This window comes from Dermacentor andersoni, chromosome 8, assembly GCF_023375885.2.
Source record: "Dermacentor andersoni chromosome 8, qqDerAnde1_hic_scaffold, whole genome shotgun sequence".
NCBI classification, from domain to species: Eukaryota; Metazoa; Arthropoda; class Arachnida; order Ixodida; family Ixodidae; genus Dermacentor; species Dermacentor andersoni.
The window spans coordinates 83,514,293-83,523,783 of record NC_092821.1 but is presented as its reverse complement, the minus strand read 5'-3'; positions in this window follow the sequence as shown (position 1 = coordinate 83,523,783).

Genomic DNA, 9,491 nt, shown 5'->3' with positions numbered 1-9,491 from the left:
CGGCCTGCACTAAAAACAGAAGCGGGTGTTTCAGACGCATGTTCACGATGCCCGCGCCGTGCCCATTGTGGAACCCCTCGAGCTACATTTGGATCATCGCCATCGTGGACGCGAAATTGTGCATGCCCAGCGTCTCAAGCCCTACTATGATCCGCCTGTGCTGTCCTGCCCGTAGGTCGCCGGGACGGCTTCCTTTTCCGGGGGGAGATAACTGTAGTGTAAAATAGGGAGCAGTGGGGCTGTGGCTAGGAGATAGACAACGACGACGAGAAAGAACAGCCTTGTTTCGATGCTCGGTCGGCTACACTACCTCTCGTCGCTGCTCCAACGTTCTAGTATATATAGCTACATAAATATATATTGTCGCGAAGCACTTTCAGCAGTAAGCGTTCGCGACTAGAACGTTGGAGCAGCGAGAGGTAGTGTAGCCGACCGAGCACCGAAACAAGGTTGTTCTTTATCGTCGTCGTTGTCTCTCTTAGCCACAGCCCCACTGCTCCCTATTTTACAGTACAGTTATCTCTCCCGCGGAAAAGGAAGCCGTCCCGGCGACCTACGGGTAGGACAGCACAGGCGGATCATTGTAGAGCTTGAGACGCTGGGCATGCACAATTTCGCGTTCACGACGGCGATGATCCAAAGGTAGCTCGAGGGGTTCCACAATATAGTTGACTGGAGACGTTTGGTTGATCACGCGGTATGGGCCTTGGTACTTCGACGCGAGTTTCGGTGACAGTCCAGTGGTAGAGGCTGGAACCCAAAGCCGCACTAGCGAGCCAGGAGCATAGGATACAGGAGCATTCGAACTTTCTCGATGGTGCTTCTGGCGTTGCTGGTCTTCTGACGTAAATATACGGGAAAGCTTGCGACACTCTTCTGCGTGTGCAGCAGCTTCGGATAGGGTAGTTCTTTCCGTGGAGTCTGGGCGGTACGGAAGGATAGTATCCATTGTGGAAAAAGGTTCGCGTCCGTACAGGAGAAAGAATTGCGAAAATCCGGTGGTAGTCTGCGTGGCGGTGTTGCAAGCGTAGGTCAGAAAAGGTAGAACATGGTCCCATTTGGTTTGGTCGGATGGTACGCCGTAGTGGTGCGATGAATGATGCGGCATTCTTTGAGGAGAGCCTCGATGACGTCGGAGAGGAAGACGCGGCCTCTGTCACTGAGTAATTCCCTGGGAGCTCCGTGGCGAAGGATGATGTGGCGCAGGAGAAACCAGGCAACGTCACGTGCAGAAGCGCTGGACAAAGGGGAAGTTTCCGCATAGCGCGTAAGATGGTCAATGGCAACGATTACCCAGTGATTGCCATCTGATGTGGTTGGCAGAGGTCCATAAATGTCGATGCCTACTCGATCAAAAGCATATATCCTACATGGAAATTTTGGATCAGCCGCTGTGATGGCTAAGCGGGAGGTGGGTGGCGGGATCAAATCTCCCGCGGCGGCGGCTTCATCCCGATGGGGGCGAAATGCAAAACCGTCCGTGTCCCACGCATTCGAGACAGGTCATAGATAACATATTTGTCAAAGTTAATCTATCGTGCCTCACTTCGGCGTGCATTATATTAAAATCCTGGTTTTGGCACACAAAACGGCATATTTTATTACAACATTTATTGCGTGTTTCCTTAGCGGGAACAGAAACGCTTAAGGTGTTGCGCACACATCTGTAAGCAAATTAAGGACACGTATTTGCGTTATACTCAGTGGGAAGAATGTGGCAGACGTGGACACTGTCGTGAGAATATGCGATGAATGTCCGTGATCTTCGCAATTATTGCCTTGATGGACAAAATATTTTTGTACATATTTCTAAAAAAATAACGTTTAGATTGTGATCAATCAAGTTGGGAACGCCAATGTCCCAGACTTTAGATTTCAAATGGACATACTTGGCGCTGCACGAAACCCAGCGGACAAAGTATGGAAAAGCGTTTGGAAATCCAGAACCCTTCTTTTGTCGACCATGCGTGGTGCAGGATGGGTATTATGTTATCTATGCATAAACTTACCACATTCCCGTGTTTATTCCGTTGCGTCCTCTGCAAAGTGAAATAAAAGAAAAAAATTTGCTCAATTGTAAAATAATATAGATTCACGCTTTATGCACTTCTTGAAGCATTAGATGAGAATTTGGCCGGCTGCACTATGTAATCTAAGCCGGGAGCAGTACCAATACGTAATCTTTCTTCGGTAGCCTATTTTCTACGTTCAAGCTGTATGTCCTTTAATCTTACTAGAATGCGGCAGGACAGCCCCCAACACAGGAAACAGGATACGAAGCCAATGTATAAGCGCATTCAGCAGCCAGGCGAATTTTTTTATCTTCTTGTTTTATTTTTGTACGCTTTAATCTGGTAGTTCTTCATATGGAAGTGATTTTCAAATTGCATTGGCCCTCAACTGTAAGGCGCTGCCTTTTCTTACTTACAAAGCAAAATCATTCCTTTCATTTGATGGCAAAGCAACGCTTTCTTAGAGCCCGTCAAAAATGCATTTACAATATTCAGTTGATGTTACGAGCTGTAATGCACAGCTGTTTCTAAGCTACATAAAACCCTTTGCCTTAGCTTTTTCTGAAACGCTTAGTATGTGTATGTTGGGCTAATGATAATATATATATATATATATATATATATATATATATATATATATATATATATATATATTTAAGGTATTTAAAGGGCTCACCTTTCACATTATCGCAAGAAACGAAACTATGACATGGAGAACGCAGTTGATGTACATCGGGCATAAAACTGACACGTAAAGGGGCAGTGTTCCAAATGCAGGCTGGACATAGTATGAGGACCAGCTCAGAGATTTGGCAGTCGGTATGGTATCGGAGGGCACGATTTGATTCGTTATACATCTTTCGTATATTAAGGGCAATCCACGATGGCATAGATAATCCCGAGTCGCAGCATGCGGCTGTGCTCACATCTAGCGCAACATATGTTTCGTCTGACGATAAATATACAAGGCCTAACACTACGAAATGAAACCACAGCACTCTTAAAGTTGTGCCTAGAAGACACTTGTTTTTTGCGACATCAATTATATGGACACTGCAGTCGGAGTTGCGCCGTCGTCGTCACCGTGATGTTTCGTACGGGTGAAGATGTATGAGGGTGACGTCACACACTGGTGACGTGACTGTGTGATGTCGCCGCCGTTCACCGCGTGTTTCGGGACCGGTACGTCCACAATGTGCTTTGGTACCCGATGCATAGCTATATTAAACAGGGTCGGTGAAATAACCATGCCCTGTTATGGTAGATTAAGGTTGGTACAAATTAAAGGAAGGTGGATTAGGCTGGAGAATACGCGGTTAAAAGTATTTACACCCTTTGGTCTGTCCGCTCCCACAACAATAATCTTTTTCATTCTTTAATGCTGCGGGCCCGGTATTCATAGGCCACGAATGGCATGTGCGTTGCCCCCCCCCCCCCCCCCCGAGTGAGAAAGCATTCTCGAAAAGGGAGTAGACGCCGCACATTTTTTGCGGAAGGAAACGCAAGCAAGGCTGATGATTATTGTTGTGAATGAAGATACGCCTCAAAAGGTGCAAACTTTCTTAATAGTGTAGTCGGCGGGTGAAAGATGTCGAGAAGTTTCTTAGCCCCCTTTTAGAAAAATACCCAAATTTCAAAGCACCTCTATGTCGTTTACATTAACTAAAGCGAGCTCATGTGGAAGCCCCTATATGTAACTCAAAGAAAATATTTACGGAACTGCTGGAAAACACTGCGTGATTGCTCCTTACAGATTGGCTATTGGTGATTATGAGTAATGCAGTGCTCCCGGTCGACACGTCACCAAGCGTCTGGCCGTCCTATTGAAGCGAAGCGAAGCCGCACTTAAAATCTTGACAGCACTGTTGCGCGCCCGAGCAAAAACAGCACATTCCCTTAAGCCCCTCAGTGGCTCCCGCTGTTGTTACAGGGCCTCTAACCCACTCAAATGCCGAAGGCGGGCGATTGATTTGTGTCGCATTCATCACGTCCCCCACGGACGCTCTCTTCCGCTACCATTGCATTCATCTAGAAGACACGTGCTCATTACGTCAGCATTGAACGTCACCCTGTCAATCCTTCTTGATTGACCAAACAATTCACTTCCACTCATCAGGACTCGCGCGTTTTGGCTCCACGCTTTAGATGCCACACGAGCGGTGGAAAACAGACAACACAAGTTGACAACAGTTGATTGGGCACAACAAGAAAGCGAGAGAGACGAACAGGGGCGGCGTATGAGTGCATGGTAATAGTGTGCTAGCAGGCGGATCGGAAATGTCCCTTGTAAGTGGTTTCTTTGCTACCTTCGAGGTTTGGTGACATCACAGACTTGGCACTGTTAGGGTCACGGCGCGTGAAGAAAAAGCCAATATAGTCCGGAGAGGTTCGCGCAATTCCTTTTAAACAGCGGAGCTGTATACGACTGGCGTCCGGGAATTTCTTCCCTTCCGCAGCCGAAAACTCAAACAACTGCCTTCCAAGTTCCTTAGAAGGCAGTTGCAGAGAAGCGGCAAATGTAGCATAGAAAGCAGAGAGTGACGTCACTGCACTTTCATATGTAAAAAAATAGAAAACCTTGTGAGAGCGCTATGGAAGAGCCATGCATAGTTAGGACTCCCGAAGAGCAGCGCGAATACGATGAGCGAAGTAAGGAACAGCAACGTCAGTATGCGCAACAGCGTCGGGCTCAGGCTCGACAGGACCCAGTTCAAGGCGACGTCACATTGTTCTATATGATCACGTGATACCACACCTTCGCTAGCCAACCACCTTCACAGCGTGGGAGCCCCATTTTCTTTCATTATCAGTGGACGTTTAAGAGCCCTTTAGGAGCAGCCACACCATAGTTGAAAGCGTTTTTGGGTTAAAGATGGCGCTTCTTGTGACCAATATTTTGAACCCGACCGGTTCCCTTCCTCCAGCAAGCTTTACTTCAGTGTATCGCAATAAAGAATGTGTTTCTAGTTAATGAGCTGCAATGGCTGTTCACGCACAAGCGGATTTGATAGCTCGGCGTACAATCCGCGTTCAGAGCGCGTGCTATGGCCTCAACGCAAACTAGCTAAGCCGTGTTGTGAACAAACATATCACTGCTCTTTTCTTTTTGTCGTATTGATTGCACTGGAAGTAAGAAAGTATTGTCGGTGGTGTATGCCCAGCACAGCGTGCCTCAGTGCCTTTAAAAGCACAACGCTTAGCACGACACCGATATGGCTTAATGTCACACCTGTCGGGGCGTCGTTGGTTACAAGACGAAGCACACTGAGCTCTGTAATTAAAGTTCACTTACCCATCTCTGGTGCCGCAATCACGAAGATTCACTCGAGTGGCTGGAAAGAGGCCTAATCCTGCAGTAACCTTGAGCAAACGCCGTGGCTGATGATGACGATGAATCCTCAATAAATGGCACAAATCCACTATGGGGGATAGGCCACGAATCGGGTGGTACTATGATTGAATGAATAAAAGGATTTGGTTAATAAATAACTAACAGAAAAAGTAAAATAAATATATAATCCAAGATGAAAAATAAACTGAATACATGAGTAAAACTAGTGATCAATACTATAGTAAACCTTGCGTTGATAGGAATACTAAAAAAGAATGATAATTAAAAAAAAACATATACTTAAACTTGGGTAAGCTAAATTTTTGAATAACAATACTAGAAGGCTTTAAACTGTGTATTTGTGCGTTTATATTTTTGAATTTCGTAGACTGAAGTAGAAGTAAATCAATTGTGGAAACTAAGAACTATTAACAAGGCATTCTTTTTGTGCCACATAGAAAATTATAAATGGCTAGGCATACGTTCCTGTGGCCGCATCCCAATACTATTGCTCCAAGGGAGAGAATAGTAGTGCTTTTTAAAGGCAAACTTAAATTTTGAAGTGGGATTTGACAGTTTTCGATGAACAGAAAATCGCCGACAAGATAATAAAAATGATCTATAGATTCCGGTTCATTGCAGAGGTAGCATAGAGGGGACACCGCCAGACCACACATGTGCAAGTAAAGATAAAATGTTGGAATACGGCAACGCAGCCTAGTAAATGAAACTTCGAATTTCCGGTTAGGACCCCATTTCCGGTTCCAAGAATAATTTAGGTGCGAAAAATTTGTACATTTTGCTAATGACAGGGATTTTTTGTCTTCGCTCAATGAAAATTGTCTATACCTGGCTGCAGTGACGTGCGCCGTTGCCGGCAGCACAGATAGCACAGGGCCTGTTAAAGAAGCTCGGGCCAAGGAATCGGCTATTTCATTAATATGAATGTCTCGGTGGCCTGGGACCCATACCATATGAACTAAACTTAAATGAGGTGGAGCTAATGAATAAAACGTGTTCAATGTTGTCGATTTTGAAGGCGCAGGAAGTGCGCTGCATACAGATAGAGAATCTGTGACGATAATAATTCTTGTAGTATCAACGGGTAATTTCCTCAAGGCAAGAACTATTCCAGACGTTCGGCATGAAAAATTGATGTGAAATCTTGTAGGCGAAGTGAAAAAGACCAATCGAGGGATGTTGAGTAGATACCCACTCCTGCCTTCTCTTCACACGAAGAAGCATCGCTATTACATTTATTTTGAAACGGACCAAATATTCTTGTAAACGGTCATTCAAATATGTTGTGGGCAGAAATTTTGCATCGTTAGGAAAAATGTCTGCAAATTCAATTTTGAGCGATACTGTAGAGCTATGAAGCGGAATTATTTCTCTAAGGCTAACATTTAAAGGTGTTAATTGTGCTAGCACAAATACAACTTGTGGGGTATGCAACTGTGACCACGTGCAACCGTGACCACGTGGCTAAGACCTCGCTGAGTACTCGCTTCTTGTTCTTCTCTTTTGACCGCCGGTCGCTTGCTTGCTTGGTTGTTCATTTGTGGCGCTTACCAACAACAGGCAATTGGTCAAGAAGCCGGCAGGTAAATGTTAAAGGATAGGGGGAGCGAGAACAAACCGAAACGAGAAAGCAAATCGCGGTGAGGTACAACCCCTGTCGTAGATCACTGACGTGGGTTTGGTTTGGTTTTTCTTCAATGAATGCATACACCTACCGCGGGAGATTGGCCATGATTTAGATGGTACTACGCCACTTCTATTATTCTCAAATTAGTCAAATGGTCCAGATCAAATGAAAAATAACCTATGAACAACTTCAGAAAACCCTCCGGAACCATCTATAAATTCCTGCACGGCTGAGCAACCATCTCTGTGGCAGTTTAATTCTTCCTGGTTTTTTTTTTTTTTTGGTCGCCTAAACCCTTCGCTCATGCCCGTGAGACTTATTGGAGAAACAAAAGATGATAAATATATTATATTATATATTAATTTTAGATATATTATATACAAAACATTTGGAGCATTTCCAAACATTTATTATATACAAACATTTGAAGTACACCCCAATTGCAATAATGCACCCCAACGTGAACATCTGGCCTTGCAAGATTGCGGAAACTGTAAAGTCTGAGAGCCACTATAATGAATTCTCCCTAATGACAATTGAACTGAAGTAGCTGAACGTGCCGTGGAAACTGTCCTCTAATAGTGGATAAAGCAACCATTGGGAATTGGCACAATATCGGGTGATATAAGAAAATAATTTTATGCGTCTAAAAAGACGCACTATACAGAAATGTTTAGTAGCTAAAATGAATGGTCATGGAAAATCTTCAGAACGTATGAAAGAAATCGTCCTTATACAACTATATACCTAGCCACAGCTACACAAACATCCCTATAACACTTTCCAAGAATGGAGGCTACCGGATGGGAAATATTTGTGATAGTGGTGCAGGCTTGAATAGGGTGCCTGATTTCGATTGCATGCATATATGGTGTGCCCATTTCTGCAGGGTCATCATTTTTAAGTTTTACGGAACTGATAAAAATAACCCGCCTGCGGATAACATAATTCTAGTCCTTGATTTTAATTATTCAGAGAAGCGGACATTACTAGCAAGAATATCAGAACACGGAGTCAAGTAATTAACAAAGCGTCACTAATTATATTCTGAACTAATATTTATTATATATCAATTTGCGAATTATAGCCGGTGAGTTTGTGGGGTGTGTCCACTTGGAATGAATTGCCAGACAGAATGACGCCATATTGGAGATATGCGCCATCAAACTTGCCGTGAAATCGAGATTGTCAAGAAGCGCGAAGGATGACAACGGACGTTGACGGAGCTGCGGCTGAGACTTTGCGATGGCATTATTGTTCCATAGTTACCGTTACCGCTTCTTGCTCACCCCAATTCAGCTCATGTCGTAAACCTTGCAAATTGGTATTCGATGGCAGATGGATTAGGTAGTGGTAAAAGAGAACACTACAATAGCTACGCTATAGGGCGAGTGCTAAACAAACTAAAATTTTGTACTTTGAGAGCGTAGATTAAACTGAAGAAAGGAATATTAAAGAATTGTGGCAGAGCCCATCTCGCGATGACTGTCGGCGGTAACGGGCTAGCATTGGATCAATATACCAACACAACCTGTCTCCACTGTCAAAAACAGTTGCCTGCGAGGCGTTTACTACAACGGGACTCGCGCTTCGCTAAGAACACTGGGCGCAATCTAGCGCAGCCGTCGCGACGCCTGTGCGTGGGCTCCGAGGTGCATGGAAACGCCGCTGCGTGCGAATGCGTAAAAATGCGCCGAGCGTAAATTAGGCTATTCTCTCGTTCCGTCTTGTGGCCACGCTACTCCATCCAGTGACGCTGCCGATAAATCCACGCGTGCCGTCGCAGACGAAACAATTAGGAGGCCGCTTGAGCGTCGCCTTTGGGAGTGGAACGCGAAAGCATTCAAATATCTCTGACTGCTTGTCACGCTTTCGGGCAAAATGGCAGCGTGTCCAACCGAGATGTTTACCGGAAACAGCCGCGGCAAATGATATGTACGAAGGTGGGCTTTCTGGTAGAAACGTGGCCTCTTGCGTCATCCGCATTACGGTGGAAGCGAGCGCCATCTAGAAGGGTTTCGAGGAAGCGGGCACGTCGTTCCGTGGACTCCTAGATATTAACGCGCCGTCGCTGGTCTACGAATGGTTAAAACGAAGGAAACGGGGTGTGAGTTTTCACGTAACAGAATGTGTTTTCTCTTACATTCAAATTACAATCCGAGGGCTCTCATGTCTGTAGGTTGTGCGTATGTCGTACACTGTAAAAAAATTTTCCTTACTTTACAGAAAATTTGCTGGTAATTTGTGACCGAACACTCTTCCGCAAATTAAGAACGGTCATTTCCGTAGAACGGACAACTGTAAAAGAGAGACCGTAATACAAGATACGAGTGCTTCTGTATCTAGAAAACGGAAGACTGTATTCTGAATTTGTACTATAACCGTAAAAGTACGGTGCTTCTCGTATTCAGAAAACGGAACACACTGTATGCTGAATTTGTACTATAACCGTTAAAATACAGGTGCTTGCCGTATTCAGAAAACGAGAGACTCCGTATGC